This window comes from Eubalaena glacialis, chromosome 4 (genome assembly GCF_028564815.1).
Source record: "Eubalaena glacialis isolate mEubGla1 chromosome 4, mEubGla1.1.hap2.+ XY, whole genome shotgun sequence".
NCBI classification, from domain to species: Eukaryota; Metazoa; Chordata; class Mammalia; order Artiodactyla; family Balaenidae; genus Eubalaena; species Eubalaena glacialis.
In genome coordinates, this window is record NC_083719.1 from 147,183,997 (window position 1) to 147,210,539 (window position 26,543).

Sequence of the window (26,543 nt, forward strand, 5' to 3'; positions counted from 1 at the left end):
ACAAGCCACAACTAATGAGCCTGTGTGCTGCAACTACTGAAGCCCACATGCATAGAGCCTGTGCTCCACAACAAGAGAAGCCGCTGCAATGAGAAGCCCGCACACCGCAACAAAGGGTAGCCCCCACTCGCCACAACTAGAGAAAGCCCGCGCACAGCAACGAAGACCCAACGCAGCCAAAAATAAGTTAATTAATTAATTAATTAAAAAAAAAAAGAATTCTTGTGTAAAAATAGCATTAACATATGATCCAGCAAAAATCCTTTCACATACCTTGTCAGGCTTCAGCTGGGACAAACAGTATTCCTGGAAGTACTGAATATCCGCTTGGACACAAGAGGTATCCCCAAATATGGTGAAAAAGATACTACCCTCCCAAGATTCAGAGCCACTCCCAAAGAGAACCAAAAGAAGGACTCACACAATTTCCTTGAGAGCTGGCAGCAGTCAGTAGAACCCTAGCCACAAATAGAATGTGACCCACAGTTTTGTCCAGGCATATTTTTGGGTCCCCCAAACTGACAGTTGTCAAGCTAAGTTCTCAGGACACAAAATACAAACAAGAAGACTATAGCTGTCTCTGCAAGAGAAGGGATGAACAATCAATGGACAGCCAAAAGCAAATTAAGTCACAATTCGAAGATCTAAATCTTACAAATGTGTTTTGCCTGAATTTGGAATAGAAGGGACAACATGAAATTTTACCTTTCTCTCTAGAGATCTGGTAGAGCTGACTTTGGTAAGAGTTCTTATTCTTTGCTGGTTTCTGCCAGTTTTCCTAGGTCCTGTCTAGGTTCTGGAGCCAGTGTGGTGTCCCAGCAGTCTTCATGCTGGTCAACAGACACTGTAGAGGCGGAAAAGTAATTTTTCCTCTATTTTTTCTGGTGAATGCTTGGCTGAGACCCCTTTTTTTCTAGGGTATCTCAAAAATAGATGTTTATCTAGGTTAAAAGTTCTCTACTGTGGCCACTGTAATTCAAGATTATCTTTGGTAAGTTTAACCTGCGTTGTTCAGCCTTAAAACAAAAATTTATTCATCTGAAGGCTCACACTGGACACAGTCCAGCTTAAGTCAGAAACCTGGTCCAGTTTCTAAATAGGACCCATTCTGACCTCAGATTTAGTCCAGTTTCTGACTGAGTCTGACCCAGGCCTAGTCAGGCCCCAGATGATTTGTGGACCCAGTCTAGAAGAAGAAATGTTCAAATAAAATCTCACAGCTCATAATGCAAAAGCTGCAGAGCTAGGGTCCTAGAGGGACATACTCATGACCTCTCAAGGCAGCAAGAAAACAGCAAGCTAAGGGGCTCAACAGGTACCTATTTGTGGTAGCTCATTACTCTTGGGGGCTGTCAGGGGTCTCCTTCAGTTTCCTCTTGTGACACAGGAACTGTTAAGACATAAACTGAGGCATATTAAAAATGTAAGAGTTTATTTGAGCAAAAATTGATTTGAATCAGGCATCATCCAGTCTAGCAGGTAGAAAGGAGCTCCAAGGAGCTGTACAAAATGAAAAACTTTTATAGGCAGAATGGAATGGGAAAAAAGAAGTTATACTGGCAAAAATGTGGGTTAGTTATTGCAAAGTTACTTTCCTTTAGGGAATGGCAGGGGTCTATTAGACAGATCCCCTAACTAATGCTGATCAAGCAATTCCTGATTGAGTGGTTTAAGATTACATTTCTGACAGAGTCAAAATAGTAATTAAGTCTTGGTTTGCTCATGTGGGACTTAGCATATGTGACTCCATCTTGGGCTTTTTGTCTTGTTGTCTTGTTTTTGGCAAACCCGTGTCTATTCATGGACAAATGGATAAGTGTGGTATATATATAACATGGGATATTATTCAGCCTTAAAAAGGAAAGAAATTCTGACATATGATACAAAATGGATGAACCTTGAGGACATTATGCTAAGTGAGAAAAGCATGTCACAAAGACAAATACTCTGATTCCAGTCATACAAGGTACTTAGAGTAGTCAAAATCATAGAAACAGGAAACAGAATACTAGTTGCCAGGAGCTTTATGAGGGGAATGGGGAGTTACTGTTTAATGAGGGTAGAGTTTCAGTTTTTCAAGATGAAAAGGGTTATGGAGATGGATGGTGGTGATGATTGAACACCATTAGGAACCACCACTGAACTGTACACTTAAAAATGGTTAAGATGGTGCATTTTATGTTATGTGCATTTTACCACAATAAAAACTTATTTAAAAAATAGAACAGACATGTATCCCCAAATGCTAAAAAACAAGCAAGCAAAGAAAACAAAACAACTTTTGAATAACTAGATTGAAGTAGTAATGTGAGAGGAAAAGGAAGAAATCAACTAAATCATTCAATTAAAGTTTATTGAGTGTGTACTATTTCTCTGAATTAGATTTGAATGCAGTGGGGAGAGGGTGAAAAAGAAGTGAGATTTCATTTCTCTAGGAAATGTCATTCTTGTGGGGAAGCTAGAGAATAATAAAGTAGTCAAATAGATAAGCAATATGCTTATATGTTTTGGTGTTACATAGGAAATCAATACACTGAGTCATAAAACAGAATAACTTGAGATGGAGTGGCCAGTAAAAGCCTCTCTAAGGGGACAACATTTGCGCTGAAACTTAAAGGATAAGAGTGATTAAGAGAAGAGCTGAAAGAAGAGTAATTTACATAAAAAGAATAATTGAAAAGGCCCAAAGTTAAAAAAAATAAAAATCTTGTTCAAAGAATCAAAGGCAGTGCAAATTTGTCTTCCTATGAATCCAGTAACTTAGGTTATGTGGCCCAAATTTAACTATGCTTCTTAGCCCTTTGCCATTTTGAGTTATTCTTGAAAGTCTGGTTGATGGCAAGCAAAGAAGATATGGGGACTAATTAAGGGGGTGGGGAAGGGGGGAGACTAGAAATGAAGAAGCTAAATTCTGATCCCATTGGGCCAATGAAGAATAAAAGGACTGGAAGAGAGAAGAAGAAAATTGAAAGGCGCAAACAAAGAAGGAAGACTCTAGGCTTAGGAAAAAATGCAGGGTAACCAAGATTGTCAGAAAACTACAGGCAACCCCGTGTGAAAGACCTCCCGGGATTTCCATAGAACACGCACATTCTAAAGACAGTTGAAGTCTGCACGTACAACAGACAGGGATCTGAAGTTAAGTTCTGGGCAATGTCATGCAGATAGAGCTAAAGATAAGAGGCAGTTTAAGGAACAGTCACACTGTTTCATTTGGAATGGCAAGTGAAAGAAAAGGATTACCTGCCTCCTTCTCAAGCTAAAGCTAAATCACAAAAACAAGATCTCATCAAACAGTGGGCGCCTCCAGGAGAGGGGAATAAACCTGCCTTTCTTATTCAGCATGTAGCTTAGCTCACTCAAGAGGCAGAGAACAATTAGAGTTTTTAAAATGTATGGTTAAGTTATATACACAGAGCACACATTTTAAATACAATTTTCTTAACACAGTTATACGTACACAGTTTTAAGATTTCTGTATCAACATTAGTGCTTAATGATCACAGTGGGTAATCTCGATAGAACTATTTGGCTGTTGCATCAAGATTCTGTGAATTTTCAGAGAAGAAAATTTCTATTTCGCTGAGTAGATTCAGGCTATGTTTTCAGGAATGGTTGTGCAGTGTTTGAGAGCTAGCCAGCCTGTGTTCTAAGAGGTAAAAAATGGATAGGAGGTCTCATCTGAATCCTCTATTCATATATTGTTCACTGGGTTCTCTCCTACAATTGTGTGGTTGTATGGTCCTCCCGTGCGAGGAGCAAAGGGCTCCTTAGGTTCAAGCTGTGGAAAGAAAGGGGAAAACATCCTGTGTTCACACTATTTTTACCCTCCATGTAGCACTTCCAAAGATCTTGAGGCCCATGACTGCCACATCCATGGGTAGAGTATATGTAGTGCTGTGGGAATGTAAATGAACTGTTCTGATAGAGCAAATTGGAGGATTATGCTTGATTAAGTATCTAACATTCATTCATTTAAGCAGTATTTTTTGGAGTGCCTCCTATGTGCCAGGTACTGTTGATTTCCCTACTGAGAAATCACCAGGGGATAAAACCAAGTCCCTTTAGAATTTACATCCTGGGGAGGTAGAGGGAGAAAAGATGAAAAAAAAAAAGTAAAATTATAATACATCAAATGTTGATCCCTGCTAGATAAAAACATAATAAAACAGCATCAAAGGAGTAGAGGTGCCAAGGTAGGAGGGTGCTTTATACAGACTACTTTATGTAGTAAATGTAGGCATTGCTGATGAGATGGCACTTGAACAGATACCAGAAGGAGGGGGAAAGGAGGAGCCCCAAGAATATCTGAGGTAAGAGTTTTAAAAGGAGTAGAAACAATGAAAGCAAAAGTCTGGATGTGGGAATGTGTTTGCTGTTTTGGGGAGCAGTAGGGAAGTCAGTGTATTTTGAGCAGATTAATGTAAAGAGGATAATGGTGGCAGACAGGATGAGAGAGGCAGTGGAGATGAGAATGCAGACCATCTTGTAGACCAATATCCAGACTTCTTTTTTTCCCCACCGAATGAGGTACAAAGTTAATGGAGAGATTTAATTTGGGAAGTGATTGAATTTACGGTATTTAAAAATTTTTTGAATAGGTAATACATTTAGGTGGCTTATAGATAAAGATGACATACAACGGTTTTACACTACAAGTTCTTGCTCTCATCCCTGTCTCCATTCACATGATTTACCTGCATTTTCAGAACTATTTTTGTTAGCTCTTATATAAGTTTATCCTCAGACAAATAAAAGGATTTACAAATATATTTATATCAGTATTGCCTCACTTTTTACACCAATGTTTGTCTACTTTATTTACCATGTTTCTTTTTTTTTTTTTTTTTGGAGTTAAGGCAGCATTTTATTTATTTATTTATTTATTTTTGGCTGTGTTGGGTCTTCGTTTCTGTGCGAGGGCTTTCTCCAGTTGCGGCAAGTGGGGCCACTCTTCATCGCAGTGCGCGGGCCTTTCACCGTCGCGGCCTCTCTTGTTGCGGGGCACAGGCTCCAGACGCGCAGGCTCAGTAGTTGTGGCTCACGGGCCCAGTTGCTCCGCGGCATATGGGATCCTCCCAGACCGGGGCGCGAACCCGCGTCCCCTGCATTGGCAGGCAGACTCTCAACCACTGCACCACCAGGGAAGCCCTACCATGTTTCTTCTTGCCTATTTTCATTTACCTGTGTATTCTGGAGAGTTCTCTATTAATAAATAGAGATTACTGCCATTTTTTTTTTTTTTTTTTTTAATAATGAAACTCTCTAGGAGTTAAGCCAGCATTTTATTTATTTATTTATTTTTGGCTGTGTTGGGTCTTCGTTTCTGTGCAAGGGCTTTCTCTGGTTGCGGCAAGCGGGGCCACTCTTCATCGCGGTGCACGGGCCTTTCACTGTCGTGGCCTCTCTTGTTGCGGGGCACAGGCTCCAGACGCGCAGGCTCAGTAGCTGTGGCTCACGGGCCCAGTTGCTCCACGGCATATGGGATCCTCCCAGACCAGGGCGCAAACCTGCGTCCCCTGCATTGGCAGGCAGACTCTCAACCACTGCACCACCAGGGAAGCCCCATACTGTCATTTTTAATTTTTATACCGCTGCATACTATTCCATTGTATGGATATACCACATTTAATTATCATTGACCTATTTCTGTCTACTTTAGTTGTTTCCAATTTTTGCTATTATAACAATGTTGCAGAAAAACTACTTAATTTTATATTGATACATGTGAAGTAGTATTCAAATGAATACATACTCAGAGCTGAGGTTGCTCTGTGAGGTTATAGGTGTATACTTTTGATAAAGATTGCTAGATCCCTTTTTGAACTTGCATCATCTTTACTCTCATTAGCTATCACATAAGATATAATTTGAATTTATCTTTTTGAGAATTACATTGAGCATTGTTTCATATACCTATAGGACAATTGTGTTTCTTTTTTTATCCTGTTAAATGTCTATTTCTTTCCTTTGCTTATTTTTAAAATTAGGTTGCTGGTTCTTTTTTCTTTTTAACTTCAGCAGCCTTTAATATATTAGGAAGAATAGGCTTTAGTTTGTTTTATTTGTTACAAATATTTTTCCAGTTTATCTTTTTGTTTCAATTTGCCTTTATTCTTGCCTTAATTCTTTGATTTTTGCTTTAATTATTAATAATAAAATGCGTGAAAAACTTTCTGAAGACAATTTTGGCTGCTTTGTTTTGTGTAGATTACAAATGGGTATAGATGGAAACAAGGAGGCAAGTTAATAAGCTATTGCAGTAATACAGGGGAGAAATGATGGTGGCTCAAATTAGCATGACAGCAGTAAAAAGAGTTGTAAGTTATCAGATCTGGGGTGTACTTTAAAGGTAGAGCCAGCAGAAATTGTTAATGGATATGGGCTGTGAGAAGGGGAAAAAGAAGATTTGAGGATGGAGACAGTGTTTCTAATCTGAGCAACTATAAGATGGATTTGTCGTTGACTGATTCCATGGAAGAGACAGGTTTAGGATGAAATTTCCAAAGGTGAGCAGACAATTGGATAATCAAGGGAGAGCTATGGGCTGGAGATAGAAATTTAGGAACTGCCAGTATATAAATGATATTTAAAATCATAAGACGGAATAAGATCCCACAGGGAATGAATGTAGAGGAATAGGAACTGAGCCCTGAGGAAATGAGAAAAAACTAACAGAAGAGAATGAAAAGAGACAGCCCTTGTATTTGGAGGAGAACGAGAGGGCTGAGGTCCCAAAAGCCAAGTGAAGAAATATTTCAAGGAATGAATAAGCATCCTTACAAAATGCTGCTTATATGCTGAGTGAAAGGGAGGACTAAGAACTGCCTATGTAATTTAGCAATGTGAATGGTGTGACTTTCATAAGATTTATTTTGGTAGAGTAATAAGATGAAGGAAGAGTAAGGATATAGTCAATTTTTAAAAAGCACAGATATTATAGCATATGGTATATGTTGGGCTGTACCCCGCAGGTCTGCAAGCCCTGTAATTGCCCAGCCACAAGACCAAAGAAAGAACCCCGTGTCAGCGACCAAGACATCAAGGGTTTATCAGATAGGGGACCTTACATGTCTGAAGCAAGGTCCTGGAGTGACACCGCAACCTGCCACCATGCACAGCAGATGACAGGCAAGACACGGCAGAAGTCTTCCTTCCCTATTGGGGAGGTTGTGGAGATGAGGTTACCAGTTTAGGGGGAAATGACATCAGGTTGGCTCTTCAGTTGCCAGGGAAACCAGCAGAGGGGCACATCCCTCACAGCCCCCTGGCATTAACAACCATCTTGGGGCAGATGTTTCCCCTTTGATAAACTACCGTAGTGGAGCCATTCTGATCTAAAGATTAGGACAATCACTGACTGGGGCAGCGGAGGTGAGGTAGGGGAGGGGCAGGAAGCACATAGGCAATTAGTGATTAAGCTCTATGATTCAGAGGTCAGTCATATGGTAATTCTGTTTTTAGTTTTTTGAGAAACCTCCATACTGTTCTCCACAGTGGCTGCACCAATTTACATTCCCACCAACAGTGTAGGAGGGTTCCCTTTTCTCAACATCCTCACCAACATTTGTTATCTGTGTTATATATCAAAAAAAGTTCAAAACGATATGTGAACCCCAATGTTCACAACAGCATTATTTACAATTGCCAAGATATGGAAGCAACTTCAGTGTCCATCAACAGATGAATAGATAAAGAAGATGTGGTACACACACACACCATGGAATACTACTCAGCAATAAAAAGGAATTACATTTTGCCATTTGCAGTGACATGGATGGACTTGGATGGTGTTATGCTAAGTGAAATAAGTTAGATGGAGAAAGAAAACATTATATGATGTCACTTATGTGCAGAATCTTAAAAATACAACAAACTAATGACTATAACAAAGAAGCAGCCAACTTACAGATACAGAGAGCAAACTAGTGGTCACCCGTGGGGAGAAGAAAGTGAGGAGGGGTAATATAGGGGGAGGGGATTAAGAAGAACAAACTATTATGTATAAAATAAGCTATGAGGATATATTGTACAATCCAGGGAATATAGCCAATATATTATAATAACTATAAATGGAGAATAACTTATTTATTAAAAAAATAGAAGAGGGGAGGTCAGTCATATGACTAAGTCTAGGAGAAGAAAGGACTGGTGGAGCAGGGGATATACAGAGAACAAGAGAACAACCATCCTGAGTAGCCTGGTAATACAGTATTTTAATTGGAACGATGCAGTAGAGAGCGCAATTAAATGTTATAGAAGAAGAGAAACATGTTGGTATTATGTCCTTGAGTTGATGAGATAACATTTGGTCTATCCCAAATTATACTGTTTGGTGTTCAATAGGAACATGCAGTCAAAGGGTTCTATTTGCTCCAGCCTTACTCATCTGTCTAGAGATAGGAGTAGAATAAAAAGAAAATTAAATTGAACCAGTACTTCAGCATTTCCAGGCAGTTATGAGCGACAGGGAGGTTTGTGTTATAGTTGAGGCTAGATATGAGATAGATGATAGACCGTGGGATTCAAACTGGCCAAGGATGAAGTTAGGACATGAAAGGGTGAAAAACAATGGCAATGTGCTAGAATAATAGCTTATAGGTTCTAGGGTAGAATCGCAATTGTTGAAGCTGGGAAATTAATGAGAAGACCTTGAAAGATAGAGGGTGATGTTTGGAAACTGGAATGTCTGAAATGGAGGTAATGGGGAAAATGTATTAACTGGTTGAAAAAAGAAAAACAACTATTGAATAATATCACAGTGCGCTATGGGATAGAGAACACTCATTTAAAGAGAGAAATTTAAGGAACTTAGAACCAGGATTTTGGAAGGATTATCTATGTGACTATTAAAATGGTTCAAGAGCAAAGACAGGAGAGAGGAACAGTAAACCAGGTACCAAAATCTCCAAGGGATGAATGGAGATTTTGCATTAGTCAGTCAATGATAACATAATGTTTCCCTTTTAATTTGCTTTACATAGCTTCAGTTTTATATCTAGAAAATCATATTTATCATTAGTATTCAATAATACTTTAAAAAATATATAAATCATCTAACACTAAAAAATAGTCCCAAGAACTTTAAATCTGTATTTACTTTCTTCTTTGAAACTCCTATTTGTTTGTTTCTTTGTTTTCAGAAAATAGCATGCTTGCTTTAACAAACTTGGATAATAGAGCATGGTACTAATTACTTTTTTTATTCCTACTCTGTTTATCTTCCATCTCAGACTTCAGCAATGCATTTATTTCCTCCAAGTAATTGCCTTGGGGAACCACTGATTCTTATATATTATATAATCTAGTACCCTTATTTTATAAGTGACAGAACTGAGACCTATAAAAAGTGTTGCTTGTTTAAAGACATTTGTCTAGTTAGTGTCAGTTCCCAGTTGGGTCAGGATACCAAGATTAATGCCCTGATTTCTGGTCTAAACTGACTTTATGTAATGGTGTGGGAGTAGGTCTGATGGGGTTGCTCTAAAGATATAGCCAAATAAATCACATAGACTCTAGGATTTGGTTTTGACCTGCCCAATCTGCTCTGCCATTAGAAAAAAGAAAAATTCTAACAAATTATAACTTGTTTCCATTCTGAAAAGGGGATGAGCTATAAACTTTTTACACTCTCAACTTTGGGAGACTATACGTGTGTGTGTGTGTATATATATATATATATATATATTTTTTTTTTTTTTTTCCTGGTACGAATAAGTCTTTATTCATTGTATTTTCCCAAGGAAAAGAAGGGGAAGGGAAAAGGGTCAGCATGTGTGTTACAAAATGATAGCAAATGGGAAAGGAAGTACCTGGCACAGCAAAATCAACCAACAAATAAACACTGCCTAGATGGGGTCGCCAAAGCCCAAGGGGGCTCAGTCTTCTGCAGTCCAGTAATGAGGGGAAGGGATGAAGAACAGGTACATGCTTTTCTACCCTCCCTCCCTCCCCATAAATTCAAGATTTCACACAAAGCTTTGGTTTCTAGCAGTAAACATGGAGTTACATTCGTCCGTCTCCTATTAAACAATCTTGTGGCCACTTTGACATCAGTTTCTTGCACCTGCATAAAAGTTCCTGAGTGACTTGGCTATACATTCTTCTTTCCTTTTGTGGTCTCCCAACCCCACTTTCTACATGGAAGGCCCCCTCGTTGCTCCTCTCTACCCTAGGATTAGAGATTAAAGTAGGTTTTAATCCATCCAAAGACAGCAGTCTGTTTGGCATGAATCAAATCAAGGAATGGTCATGATTCAGGAGATTGGGAACAAGGGATGGAGAGTTCTTAGCTTCTTCAGGATTTTTGCACAAATCATTTAATCACAGACACCCCACAAATTAAATGTATAGGTGTATGGACTATTTTGGGGGGGGGCACGAAGGGGGAAAGAAGAGGGGGTAGGAATACAGTTTTTAGGACAGAAGATCTTGTTCAAAAATAGGAAACAGGGGAAGGGGAACACAAAAGAAAGTGTAGTTCAAGACCTCCCACTTCAAGAAGAGGGGCCCCCAATCTTATGTTTCAGATCTCTTTGGCTGGTGCAGACCTTTTGTCAAAGATGCTTTGGCTATTTTTCTCAATATAAAAAGAAGTTTGTAAACAATAAAACCCCAAAAGAACATGGAGAAGACCAACACATTATATTTACACAAACTAGGCCACCTAGCAATCACCAAATCAGCTATTTGTGAAGTCCTACGAAGCCCAGACAAATACAATAACTAGAGGGGGGCAGCGATTGGGGGAGACAAGAACCCAGGATCAGACACATATCACCCAATGCGTACTATTGCATTTGCCCCGTTACAACACAGTGAGGTAGGTTTGCAGTGATCTCACAGCATGTAAATGAAACCCCCTTTTCTCCTTTAGCTACCATGACACTAATTACTGCTGCAGCAGGGCAGGACACTGGCTCTGGGAACCATAAAGAAGCCATCACTGATGGTCTCTCTGGAAACCAAGGAGGAAAAGCTCAGAATTGTTAAAGATTAAGGATCGTGTCCTTGCTTCATATATCCATCCCTGGGCAGCCCAAGACGGGTACAGAGGCATCATTCTTAAAACCTGTCCTTACCAACTCACAGTTTTTACAAAAACACATACAATACACCCTGTTGTGTATGTTAGGCCTAGCCCAATCCAGTGAAGGATGGACCTGGTATGTAAAGCGAGTCCTGTGCCCTTGGATTAGAGGTCTGGAACAGGAATCCTTTATCACACAGACAGATGACCTCTGCCTAATCGTAGCTTCCCATCTCTGCACCTTTTACCTGGCCCAGCCTCTCCTAACCTCTCTGTACCACCTTTTCCTGTTCAGACCAATTTCCAATCTTTCAGTAGAAGGAGACCATGTCATGGGGCAACCCAGTTAAAACCTAGTCTCCCATGAAGCACTGAAGATGGAGGGGTTTCAAGAGGACACTGTGGCAGAAAAGCCAGCTCTAATTGGCAAGAGTGAGGTAGTTCAATAGGGTATACGCTCCAAACAGTTGTTCTCTCTGGTGATAGAGCAACAAAAAGTATTCCTGCTGTGCAGACCCGGAGCTGCTGCCGACGTATCCCTGAGATTGCTCACGTACCTGAGAACACAGTGCAGGAATGAGGGCCTTAGATTAAAATACACAAAAATACAAAACCAGAATATTTATATTATGAAAAAAAAAAGTTAAAATGCACAAGATATGTCATTCGCACACAGCTAGTGCAGTTGGCATCCTGGAGAAAGTGGGACCCAAGGTACAGTCATCCAAGGGAGCAAATAAATAAAATTGTATTGGCCCAGAATGGGGTGGGAGTGAGCTTAGAAGCAGCAGGTCTGCAGCTGCTCCCTCAACCCCCCTTTTGCCTGTCATCACAACCCACTGCTTGGGACAGTTCTCAGCACTCTGTCCCAGGAGGGGGTTATGAGGAGACAAGATGTGGAAAACCCTGCCTTACCCCTGAGATATTTCCTCCCACAGAATGTAGTGGCTTGTGGGTTTGGGTCCATCAATCTGGTCTCATGCTTAATCTTTTCACTCTGGCATGGGAAATATTATTCCATATCCTTCTTGAAGAGTAAAACAACTTCCCTATCCAGGCCACTTTCAAAAGCTGGAGATTCTGGGGGTGGAGACTCAGATAAAGCATGCAGGAAGGGTTACCCCCCAGAGCCCTCACGTGCATTTGGATAGAGCATGATTGGAGTTTCTTTACCTCACCCCTTCCCTCCACCAAGAGGGAAGAGGGGGTGACGCTGTAGACCCCGGCCTGAGATATATAGCAGTGCCAGCTGCCCCCTACCCACACTGTCCCCACTTTCTCCACTCTGCCGATTGATGCCTGTTCCTCAAAACTTTCGGGTTTGGTTTTTTTTTTTGGTCACGCCTTGCGGCATGCGGGATCTTAGTTCCCTGACCAGGGATTGAACCCATGCCCCCTGTATTGGGAGCGTGGAGTCTTAACCACTGGACCGCCAGGGAAGTCCCCTCAAAACTTTCTGATCATGAACGGATAACCCCCACCCACTATGGCTCAATTCTGGGCCTCTGGGAGCATGGCAGGGCTATGGATCTCTTCTTCCTCCTCCCGAAAGTAGGCTGGCTTTCCCTGGGAGCTGGGAGCTTGCTGGGCCTTCAGTGGACACGAGGCTACCATATGGTTGATGCTCTGGCAGAAGTGGCACTTCTTGGGCTGGGGTGGCCGTTTGCATTCCTTGGCATGATGGTCTAGACCTCCACAGTTGTAGCACCTGTCTCCCTTTGATCTGCGTTTCTGCATGTTCTTCCCTTTGGGCCGCCTCTCACTCCAAATACAGGACACCCCACCAGGGCGGTGACTTGGATAGATTCCAGGCCCTTGGCAGACTTCTTAAAGGTGAACTCCACGGCCTCACCCTCCTTCAGGCTCCGGAAGCCCTCCATGTGCAGCTTACTCTGGTGCACAGAGACATCCACCGGTGCGGGGAGGGGGGGGTCGAGTGCGACCCCGGCGCGGGCAGTCATGGGCAGGAAGCCGAATCCCATGCGCACGTTGAACCACGTACAGATGCCGGCTCCTCACAGCAGCTGCGGCTCCTCGGCCGCCCGGGCCGCGTCCTCCTGCGCCTCCTCCGGCCACCTGCAAACTGCTGGTTTGACACAGAGCCCATGGTAGTCGGCTAAGCCTGCGGCCCCGGGCCCCAGGTCGGCTGGCTGCTGGCCCCAGAGAAGTCCGGAGGCAAAGGGCTATATTTTTAAAATATCCACAAAAGTACTCATGCTGGCATCCAGATTTTATACACACTGACTGCCATTTACTTTCATCAAGCAGTGGCCTCCACCGTGTCAGTCTTGGCTGTCATGAAGCAGAAAAAGGAATACTGCCTCATCAGACCCTAGAGAAATTCTATAATGGAACTTAACTCACTAAATGATGGCTAATAATTATATCACATAGGTGAGAAAATCCACTTGAAAATAAGCTTAGTATAAATCAATGTGAGTATCGAATAGAAACATATTTTCATTCCCTATTCAAAGGTATCTTGTTTTAAAATGTACCTTATATCTTATTTCTTATCTTCATGTCATCTGCAAGTAGACAAAATCTGGTCTATACTAAGAAAGTAAGGTTAAGAATATTTTCCAAATTCTAATTTAAGGAAGAAAAGCCAAAAATAAAAATGACAGAGTTTAGCAAGGAAAGAGGTCCACATTCTGAGATATATGTTGTTTAGAATTTCCAGTATTAGTTGTCAATTACATGTAAGTTTTTTTTTTTTTTTTAATTTATTTTATTTTTGGCTGCGTTGGGTCTTCGTTGCTGCACACAGGCTTTCTCTATTTGGAGCAAGCGGGGGCTACTCTTCATTGTGATGTGTGAGCTTCTCATTGTGGTGGCTTCTCTTGTTGCGGAGCACAGGCTCTAGGCAAGCGGGCTTCAGTAGTTGTGGCATACCAGCTTAGTTGCTCCGCAGCATGTGGGATCTTCCCGGACCAGGGCTCAAACCCGTGTCCTCTGCATTGGCAGGCAGATTCTTAACCACTGCGCCATCAGGGAAGCCCTACATGTAAGTGCTGAATGCACAAAGTTGCTGAACTCCATAGCAAAATATATAATTTATCACGAAAATGCTCACACACACAAACACACACACAGACATACAAAGAGAAGCCTCTCAAAATTTTAGGCATCAGAGAGAAGAAAGCCATAGTGATTTTTTTCCACTTGAGATTCAAAGCATTTATCATGTGCACTATACATTTAGCAATTTAACTTTCTTTTATGTCTCATGTTCTCAACTCAATCATAGGGTCAAGAATTATTCTTAGAATCTGTACTCCCACAGCAGTGAGTAGAGTGCCCTGTACAATGACAGCTCCTAATGACTGTTACACACACCTAACAAGACAAACTATTGTCTAATTAGGAAAGGAGGAAATCAGAAATGATAAGAGTAACACTGGAAAGCCCCAGAATGATCATTACTCTTGAATTTCCTAATATTAAAGTAGATGTATTCATATTTAGAGAAAAAGGTCATTTGAAAATAGACTATGAGTAAAAAAGAAAGCCTAGCTCTTTAGTTCTATACAATAACAAAATCTTACTCTAAAATTCCCTTGTCAAAATATGAGTTCTTGAAGACAAAAAAAAAAAAAAAAAAAAAGAAACTGTTAGTCTAGGAATGTTTTCAGTTATATTGTCCTAAAACACAGTCAAATGTTTATTTTGCCTTTTATTCTTATTTCTTTACGTTCCCTATGTAGACTCTTGAGGTGAATAGGAGTGATCTGTTTCTATTAACTTTAAAAATGAGAAAAAAAAAGTGGTAAATAAGGATACAGAGAAGAGTCCTTGGTCTTTTCTTTGTCACGCTGTCCACAAATAGCTGAGGGAGGTGACGGGAGAGAGAGGTCAAGAGACTGAGACAGACCTGGGTCCACCTCCACCATTTCCTAGTTGAAAAGGAAATTCTTAGAAAGTTGTTAGCCCTGCACCTCAAACATAGTAAGGATACAATGAGGTCATCTATTAACATTTTATCACTTCTGACACAATGTATAAAATACCCTGTTTTTTGATAATTCTCCATATGAGAATATATCAGGAGGGTTTTGCTTTTTATTGATAGCATGATAGAATTTTATAGAACTTTCACAGATACTCTTTTGAAACCACTTCAAACTCTGGAATCACTACTTTTTCACAGCTTCTCCCTTCTCCTCCAGTCCCAGCTCCCTCAACTAACGTCACAGCCAGGACTGTATCAGGACGGCTCTGTAGCCATCGGCCATCTGCCATCTAGAACAGCCTTCCAGGACTCTCCATTCCATTAACTATCTTTAAAACTCAGCTAAAAATATTCTCTTCTTCCTTGCCTTATATATTTTAACTCCTCCCTGCCAGGGATTTTAACTTTGTAACTTAATGTTTTTTTTTAGCCGTAATTTTTTCTAATATCAATATAAATATTCAATTTAATTCACCCCACAGATGATGATACATTAAATACAGGTATAACAAATTAGCCTTAGTTCATGATGTCAATGACTTTTTTAAAACAAACATTACATCATGAAATAATGCAATCAGTGCTTTTAGATAGCTGAAAAAAATTGCAAACTACAAAAGATGTGAAATTAAGACATTTCATTAAAGAATGTACTAAGAGATGTGGAACTAAGATAAAATTTTGAAGTTAAATTGGGAAGGAAAGTTACTAAGGTAGCCAGATACCTGACAACCACTTATAAAGAATCGGCTCTGTTCAAGTCACTGTGTTAAAAACTAGAGGGTTGAAGACTCCAAGTGTATAATCTAATAATACACATAAATGTAATATGAGGTGTAATTTTCAAGAAGAATAAAGTTGGAGGTCTCACACTTCCTGATTTCAAAACTTAACTACAAAGCTACATTAAAACAGTGTGGTACTGGCATAAAGGCAAACATACAGACTTGTGGAATAAAATAGAGAGCCTAGTAATAAGCCCTCACATATATGGTCAAATGATTTTCGACAAGGGTGCCAAGACCACTTAATGTGGAAAGGACAGTGCTTTCAACAAGTACTGTTGGGAAAACTGGGTGTTTGCATGCAAAAGAGTAAAGCTGGGCCATTACCTTATACCACTTGCAAAAATTCAGTCAAAAGGGATCAAAGATCTGAAGAGTTAAAACTATAAACTGTTAGAAATAAAGGGGAAAAGCTTCATGACGTTGGATTTGGCAATGATTTCTTTGATATGAAACCAGAAACACAGACAACTAAAGAAAACTTATTGGAGTTAAAAACTAAAACCTTCTCTGTGTTAAAGGACACTATCATAAAGTGAAAAGGCAACCTACAGAATGGGAGAAAATATTTGCAAATCATATCTGATGAGGGATTAATATCAGAATATATAAAGAACTCTTTATAACTCAACAGCAATAATAACCAGTGCAAATTAAAAAACGGCAAATAGACATTTATCAAAAGAAGATATACTAATGGTCAATGAGAACACAAAGACACCCAGCATCATTAATCATAAAGGAAATGCAAATCAAAAACACAGTACCACTCCACACCTATTTAGATGGCTATTAAAAAAAAAAAGACATTAAAGAACAAACAAAAAAAAAACAAACAAAAAGAGCAAAACAGAAAATAGCAAGTCTTGGTTAGGATGTGGAGAAATTGGAATCCTTATGCATTCTAGGTGGAAATGTAAAATACTATAGCCACTGTGAAAAATGTTTTGGAAGTCCCTCAAAAAATTAAACATAGAATTGTCAGATGATCCAGCAATTTTACTTCTGGGTACATACCCCAAAGAACTGAAAACAGGGACTTGAACAGATATTTATACCACGTGTTCATAGCAGTATTATTCACAATAGTTGAAAGAAGGAAACAACCCAAGTGTCCATGAACAGATGAATGGGTAAACAAAATGTGATATATACATACAATGGAATATTATTCAGCATTAAAAAAGGAAGAAAATTCTGACACATGCTACAACATGGTTGAAACTTAAAGACATGATGCTAAGTAAAATAAGCCAAACACAAGAAGACAAATATTGTATGATTCCACTTATATGAGATACTCTGAAATAATAGCAAATATACATATTGGTCTCTGCTCCCAGTTCCTGGCACAGAGATCCTAAAAACCATGCAATTTCCTAAGTAATAAGAGCACTAGGGTCATCTTTTGTTTTAATATTTGGTCTTTGACCCTAGTTCCTGACATGGAGCTCCCAAATCCCTTTGAATTTCCTGGGTGATAGGAGTGTCTTTTGTTCTACTGAGGTGACTCTGGGTTGGCTCCTGTACAGGGGGTTGTCACCAGAAAGACCACGCCATGATTAGAAATTTGGAATTTTCAGGCCCTCCCTGTTCGGCAGAGAGGGGAGAGGGTCTGGAAATGGAGTTAATGATCCATTATGCCTTCTTGATGAAACCTACATAAAAATCCCCAAAGTGTGGGGTTTGGAGAGCTTCAGGGTGGCTGAACACATGGAGGTTCTGGGAGAGTGCTACACCCAGAGAGGCCATGGAAGTTCATGCCCCATCCCGAATACCTTACTCTGTGCATCTCCTCTACCTGGATGTTCACCTGTATCCTTTATCAAATCCTTTAAAAAACGTAAATTTAAGTAAGTGTTTCCCTGAGTTCTGTGAGCCACTCTAGCAAATTAATTGAATCTGTACAGGGGGTCGTGGAAACTCAGCTTTATGGCTAATAGATCAGAAACAAAGGTGAAAACTTGGACTTGCTATTGGCATCTATAGTGGGGTGGGAGCAGTCTTGTAGGACTGAATCCTTAACTTGTGGGATCAGATAGTGTCAGAATTGAGTTAAATTGTAGGATACCCAGCTGGTGTTGCAGAGAATCACTTAGTGGGGGAAAACCCATGCCTGGTGTTAGAAGCGCTGTGAGTTTGATCATAGTGTGAGAGTAAAGGAGAAACACAGGAGTACTGTAGGTTTTTCCTACTCAGGAATCTAGAGTAGTCAAATTCATAGAGATAGAAAGTAGAATGGTGGTTGTCAGGGGCTGCGGTGGTTGCAGGGGGGAAGGAGAGTTCTTGTTTCATGGGTACAGTTTGGAAAGGTGAAAAAGGCAGATGGTGGTGATGATCGCCAGTAATGTAAATGTACTTTACACTACCAAACTGTGCACTTGAAAATGCTAAAATAGTAAATTTTATGTTATGTACATTTTACCACAGTAAAAAAAATGATTTTCAAACGCATAGAATAGATACAATTGAGAAATTTACATAAAAAATACACATATATGTTATAAACAATCAGAGAAGTACAAATTAAAATAGTGAGATTTTAATTTACCCATTAGATTGTGTATGTATATACACACACACACACACACACACACACACGAATGAATTTCTTGGACGTAAATTTTCTTTTTGTTCAAGGGAGTCCTGCCTTTGAAAGTGCAATATACATTTACTGTTAACATTAAAACCGTTGATAACCTCACAATGTAATTCTTGGTTTCTGGCCTAGAAAGCATTTGTTCATAAAGAGCCATAAACAAAGACTTTCATTATGGGATTGTTTTGCAATAGGAATTAAAAAAAAAAATCCTAGTGTCCCTAACCATTTTACTGAACAAATGAATAGTAGTAAATCTGTATTATGAAATACTTATATTGTGGTTAAAACAAAAGCTATATACTTATACACATACATATGTAGGAAATGCAGGTATTTTCCAGACATACTGTTAAGTGATAAAAGAAGCTGCTAAAAAATGCATAGAATAAAATATTGTATTAAAAAATACCCAAACCCAAAACACATCTCACTAAAACATATATTTCCCATTTTGTTTGTAAATTTTTGTAAAAAAATTCTTTAAAGTTGTGGTTGGAAAATTTAACACTGTACTAATACTATTGGAAATCAAATAAGGAATTAAATAGTCCAATCTTCTGTACTTTAACAAAGTAAATAATCTTTATTATCTTTGTACATATAATACAAAACTATGCACATATATAATTTTATGTAACATTATATAGTTTTTATGATATCAATAGCTTCCTATTTTGATATCTTTTTTCATTATTTATTTAATTATTATTTTTTTAATTGGGGTATAGTTGCTTTACAATGTTGTGTTAGTTTCTGCTGTACAGCAAAGTGAATCAGCTATACGTATACATATATCCCCTCTTTTTTGGATTTCCTTCCCATTTAGCTCACCACAGAGCACTGAGTAGAGTTCCCTGTGCTATACAGTAGGTTCTCATTAGTTATCTATTTTATACATAGTAGTGTATATATGACAATCCCAATCTCCCAATTCATCCCACCCCTCCTTTCCCCACTTGGTGTCCATATATTTGTTCTCTACATCTGTGTCTCTATTTCTGCTTTGCAAATAGGTTCATCTATACCATTTTTCTAGATCCCACATATATGTGTTAATATACGATATTTGTTTTTCTCTTTAGTTGCTATATCTTAAAGTACTTTTCTTTTTTTGAGATTTGTGTTTGACAAACTCTGGAGTGCTAGAATAAATATGTTAGTAAATATCATTGTATATTTTGAAATGTTTTCACAAGAAAAATTCTAAGGGCTAGGAACACTGATTAAAAGCTATAAATGTTTTGTTGAACAATATTCCAGTGGTATTCAAGTAATTTACTCCAAATGTATCATGTGAGCATATTGCCTATTGCCTTCAAACCAACTTAGCCAATATTGGGTGTGATTATTAACTTTTTTTTCTGACTTGGAAATCATAAATGGTATTCATTGCTGTTTAATTTGCAGTATTTTTCAATTTCAAAGGTGAAAAAATATCCAATATTGTGGTCTTCCAAATATATATTCTCTTTTGAGATTTTTTCCTTTGCTTATTTTTCAAGGAGGTCTTACTATCATAGTTATCAAGTTATAGGAATATAATATAGATATTCCTAATTTACTATTATAGTGTCAATTTTCCATTGACTCCACTTTTTTGCTTTTTAAAAATTTTATTAATATTGCTATTATTATACAGCAGTATTAATATCATTATTACTATCATTTTCAGAAAAGCCATCCTCTTTGTCCCCCATTATTAAATAAAACATAATACTGAGCCACGCACAAATCATAACAACAGAGCTTTATCTACTTGTACAAAGTATAGACATCTGTTTAACTTGCAGCCAAATCAAGAACTGAAATACTACCAAAACCTGAAGCCTCCTACTTCCCCTTTCAGTTAGTTCTTGTTATTTGTTACACTATAAATTAATTTTATACACACAATTCTTTTGACATTTTATAATCTTTGAATTACCTTTTCTCACCTCGAATTTTAGAAAGATGCAATGCCCTCCAATATTAGACAAATACTCAAATTTACTTTATACTGATTTTCACTGTTCGATTTTGGGTGCTAGTCAACTTGGACATACAAACTCTTGGGAATGTAGCAAAAGTAGTCAAAACTCTACCTAAAATATCAATTAAGTGACTATGCACATGGAATTACTTACATTCAAATAAAATGATCAAATATATTAATTGGGAAATATTGGGTTTTATTTATCCCTTACTTCAAGTACTAGTTCACAGACTTTACCTGTAACTATGCTATTACTGTCTTTTATCATCGCCAAAGCCACATTTTTTTTTCCATCTAGGTACTTCCTAAGCACCTCATTTTTACTGCTGGCCAAGTTCTTTAAGATAGATATACTTTTTAATCCACATATGCTGCTATTCCTAGAAGTTTTATTATTATGAGGCACAATACCCAGTTGTAAAATATATGGACTGGTGTTAGTTGTTCATTTGTTTGTTTCTTTGCTTCTTGTTTTGTCCTGGAGGTTTATTTTCATGATCCCTAAATAGTTAAGTATAGCCAGTTGATATATTACACATTGATACATCTAGCCCCTAAAAGGATTGATACCAGTATATAGCCTTGCAATTGTGAGATCACTTTCTTATAAAAAAAAAATTACCAGCTCTGGGTTAAATAAATATATCTGGCTCTTTTTCTTTAAACCAGCTCTATCAGATGACATCTAAGTGTATCAAGACGTTTTATTTATTAACATTATTTTAGGCCAATGTGTCATCTGGGCATTGTGTTTTGTTGTTCAAAATATAATAATTGTTATTATACCCCTTAATATATGAGATTTTTGGAGAGAGATGAATAGAAGAAGACTGTAATTAAGGGGAAACTCTTGGAAAAACACTTTATATCCTGGAATATTTGGTAACTCTCTTGTGCCTTAACAAAATGGAAAATACTTGGTGTAAACATATTTAAATTACCCTCTGTTTAGGGTAGTTTAATTTCCCTCCATTACATAGGGCAATGTAACATCCTTTATGATGACCTCAAATTTATTTGTGCTTAGTGCCTATCAGAAGTTCATATATAGCTGGACTCCTTATCTCAGCTCAAATCTACTGTTACACCCATGCTTTGGTCTCTATCTCTGCAAGAGATTCAAAGTTAGAGATCCAAAGAGCTGCCTCACCTCCTTGGCTCTTTCATCATGTTACAGCAAAAACACCTCTGCTGCTTAAGTTCCTACCTCACCTCCTCATTTTCTCTTCTCAGCACCTATTCATTTCTCATTATCTAATAATTACCATGGTAAGTTTTAAATTGATCTAAAATTAATTTTGTTATTTGGTGGGGGGTATAGATGTAATTCATCTGACAAAAAATAAGTTGCCCCTGGTCAGTTGTATATAATCCTTTCTTCTCTTTTGTGTTTACTTCTATATTTTAAATTTTCTATTAGAGATAAAATTCTGATTTTTATTCTATTTTGCAGATAAAAATGCCAATATTTCTGCTAGTTTTTCACAGCCTTAATTTTTAGATGATAAATTTAGTGCCTTTCCCTCAAAAATAGTATTCGATAACCTTCCCTTGTTATTATTCTGTATATATCAAATATATTTTAAAATATATATTTATATACATATATATATAAAATATATTTGCTACATTGCTGGAAAATATCTTTTGGGATTTTTAGTGGGAACACTGTAACTGTGTACATAAGTGTGAGGACAATAATTTATTTGTTTGCTTACACAATGCCTGCCTGTGGCAGCTGGATTAAATTCCTGACTTCTTTTCAATGCTTTTCATCTATATGAAAAGACTATATAATTTTGAAAATTTACCAAATTTTTCATCAGACTCTTAAAGGGATAACTGATGGTTGAGTGAGGGTAAAAGGATTCTGTTAACCAGAACTAGAAGGAAAATTTAAATATATGCAGTTTTTACCTCTACTTCAAAAAAAATTTTTATGCAAGTCATTAGGAAACTGTTAACATAGAAATAAACAGCATTCACAAGTGAAATGCGTGTTGACCCTCTGAGAGCTATGCCATTTTAACTGCTAAGCTATACCTAGGAAGGGGATTGCTTTCAAAGGAAATCATAACTCCAAATAAAAGAATAAGTGGCATAATGTGGACAATATCATTGCTTGAGGACGTTTCAGAATTTAAGGTTCTTTTGAATACATAATTTCTTAGCTCCATTATAAACTTAAAATTAAGCAAAGTAATTTGGTGTTCAGTAGTCATTTCAGGCACAGAAAGCATTGGATAGAGACTGAGAAAAAGGAGCTCTTTTCCTAGGTCTGCTACTTGAAAATTTCAGGTTATTTCTATTCCTCATCTTGACCACATAAAAAATGGAGATGATGATTAGGACTGTGACCAATCTGCATTTGAGACATTAGGCAGATTAACCCGAATTTGAACTCTATCAGTTGCGGTAATGGTAGTAAAATTGCTCATCATATCATTACATTTATACCCTACTATATTAGTACAGGTTTTACTTAAAAAAAAAATCTGTGCCATCTTAATAAAGTATCAGGTTTTAAGAGAATATCCCATACAGCTACAAAATGCATGAAACCATAGGGGTAAGTACCATTTATTCTGATCTTCTGGGAAGCACATTGATGAAACGAAGACATGGCTTTTTAGAAGACTAAGGACTGCCTCCAGGCAGTAGTTACATTTTCTATAGCATTAAAAAAAAAAAAAAATCTTTCACTCTCTTCAATTTAAAAATGGTTTTCAAGTCTCAAGTTTTCTTTTAGATATGCCAATCTGGAAACCCAGAATGAAGGAGAAAGTGAAAGAAGAGTTAGACTATAAAGCTGCTAATACATTAGCTAATTCTTTCATGAAACATTTTCAACATAGGATATTAAATCACCTTTTTCCTCTTCATTTCCTGTTCGGTTAGCTTTTGAGTCTGATGAGCTTCAAAGACCAGATGGAAAAGCAAGGTCCAAAAAGACTGACTTATAAGCACACAGTTTAAAAATTCAGCAAAAGAAGTAGCGTTTCTCCTAAGATCTCTCGTAGACTCTAGCTAGTTTCTGTGATGTTGTAATAAAAAGTAAAAATGACGAGAGAGAGAGAAAGAGAGAAGAAGAGAGAGAAGAGAGGAAGAGGGAAAAGAGAAAGAGAAAGGAAAAAAAAAAAGGAAAAACCTACAGGATGGAATAGAGTTTTATGAAATGACTTAAGTGGCTTTTTGAGGATTTTAAAACAGCTGCAGAAAATATCCTTCTTTTTGCCTATTGATGGCAGCAGCAAATTATAGGTTTATTTTCCACACCATTCTTCAGTCAGTGTCAATGATGACCCTATGTGCAATATTCAAAAATATGATCTTTTTTATTCCCTAGTGGGGTCCGTATTCAATGAGGGAGAATTTGGGAGAAGCCCTGCCTTGATTTCATGCAGTGTGTTAAGCCAATTGGTCATGACTGGGTATTAGGTGAACTGCTGACCTCACAGTGGATGCAGGTTTCCAAAGTGCTTAACTTAGTAGCAGAGAGTAGCTTACCCCCTGGTGAAATCAGGATCAATACTTATTAAATACTTCATGAAGTCTATTCATTTCTAAAACAGCCACTTGTCTGCCCTTCCTGTCATGTTCTGAATTAATTTGTTACGTAATACAATTCTTACATTTTATATTAGGTTACTTATAGGCTGAAAAGGGAAAGGCAAACCAGGGATGATGGGGAGGAGGGTTAGTTTGTTATTGTTTCATCATTAACTCTCTCATCTCCCTTTTCTAAGAGATTGAGTATAACACCCTCCTAGACAATAATTTTATTATTTTCATTCTTCTTCCCTCTTCATTAGTTTTAGGTCTAAACTCACAAGCAAAAGATTAAACATTTGCTATGTACTTTCCTCCTAGTTCTTTGAAAAATTTGTAATTATGCTTCTCTGTAACTTTCTTTTTTCTTAACAGTACATCTTGGGCATGAAATTATTATTTTTTAAAATTTTTATTGGAGTATAGTTGATTTACAATGTTGTGTTAGTTTCAGGTGTACAGCAAAGTGAATCAAATATACATATACATATATCCATTCTTTTTTAGATTCTTTTCCCATATAGGTCATTACAGAGTATTGAGTAGAGTTCCCTGTGCTGTACAGTAGGTTCTTATTAGTTATCTTATACATAGTAGTGTGTGTATGTCAATCCCAATCTCCCAGTTTATCCCTCCCCCATCCCTTTCACCCCTGGTAACCATAAGTTTGTTTTCTACATCTGTGATTCTGTTTCTGTTTTGTAAATAAGTTCATTTGTACCATTTTTTTTTTTTTTTTAGATTCCATGGTCATGGAATTATTTACATGGTTGTATGACATTCCCTGTATGGGGAAATTTTTAACACATTTCTTATTGATTGGCATTTGAATGTTTCTAAAGTGTTGGTCATTTTAAATAATACTTCTGTAAACATTCTTGAACATCCTTGTATATGTCTATATATTTGAGTATTTCCATTGGTGAAATTAACAGACTTGGAATGCTGGTTTATAAGTGCATTTTAAAGGCTATATCAATTTAGACTTCATCAATACTGTACAAAAGTGTCTGTTTCCCTTACTCTACAAATAGCATGCAATATTAGCAGTCTTTGAAATCTTCAATAATTGCACAGTGACTTTTCATTGCTCTATTTACTTGTGTAGTGCCACATGGTAAAATAATTTTATTATTGATAATAATGCACATGATATAAGTTCATATGATAGAAAAAATAGAACTCAATAAATGTGGTGCCTAATTATTCTAACTCAATCACTAAATCTTTCCTTGTCTATCTTTCCAGAATTTTATGATAATTCAGGAACACCCAAAACTTTGCAAACATTTTAAGTTTTTTCTTAATTTTGTAGCTCTCCAGTTTACTTTTATTTTTCAAGTGAAGCATATTTTCATTAAATATTTTGTGTGAAATTATTTAACTTATGTGGGAAAAAAAAACCCCAACAACTAAACCCTTTATTCCTCTCAGTACAAAATAAGTAATAAAAACTGGTTTCTTTGTCGTTTGACTGCATTGTTTGCAGTAAAATTTGAAGACCAAAATTCTATTTTTTAAAGTTATTTTTTGTTGTGTTATTCAAAGAATATTTTATTTATTCTCTAGGGAAGCATTCCACCACTCAATATTTCATGTCTAGAAAGTAGTAGAGTTATCTCTATTTAACTTTATCCTTACCTACATAATATGTGTCACATCTTATATTGTAAAATATAATATGATTTTGCATAAGTGACATGCCACAATATGGTATCTAAAATTTAAAGTAAAAAGCTTTATTTTGGGTTCTGATATTTATAGTCAGTTTTGATAGTAAAATAATTTGATAAAAACAAATGTAATAAAGTAAAATATAAAGTGTTGGTAATTCCATGTAGATATTTTTTATTTTAAAATTTTCTATCAATAGTATTTAAAATTATTATTTTGATTATTACTTTAATCCAATGTTAAAATGCAATTAGTATAATCCTACTGTAATTTTTAAACTAATTTTTTTTCACCTTGAAAGTACTTGGTTCTAGTATTGAAACAAACAAAAATGTTTGAAACAATTAATTCTCCTTTATTTTTAAGAAGAATAGAGTGTGTTGATATTTCCCAATGATAAGATTAGTCTTCTCTAAGCGTATAATTGTGGTTGGCTTAGCTAACCATTTAAAAAATATTTCAACAATTATATTTGACTAATATGGGTATACTGAAAGACTTTTCCTAAAGATTATTTTTAAAGCAACAATATTAAGGATTCTAAAATAATAACAATACTTATTTCATACTTTATACTAATTTCATGGGTTTAGTCTGTTTGTTACTTGTTATCTTCACTGTCTTTTGCTAATAAAGAAGCATTATTTTTAATTTTTGTATAATTAAGAAAACTGATCCCCAAAGAGAATAAATGACTGCCCAAGACTCTAAAACCGATAAATACCCAAAAGTAAAGCAGATTCCCTTCAGAGTTAAACCTGAGAGAGAGAGAGAGAGAAGGGGAGGGAGAAAGAGCGTGTGTGTGCACGCATGCATGTGTATGTTCATGCTAAGATAGACATATGAGTTGCTTGGAACGGCCAAATTTTAAATGCATTTTTTTAAGAAAAAGAAATAAAAGTCGGAATATTATGGAAATTCAACAGACTAAAAGCAATGTGAATATGTGGATACAGTGGAACAAAGTGGACAACTTATAG

General features: G+C 37.2%; 1 pseudogene; it reads right to left on the reverse strand.

The window, feature by feature from the left end:
- Positions 1 to 12,520: 12,520 nt before the first annotated feature.
- On the reverse strand, positions 12,521 to 13,136 carry LOC133090137 (protein lin-28 homolog A-like; annotated as a pseudogene).
- Between the last annotated feature and the right edge of the window lie 13,407 nt (positions 13,137 to 26,543).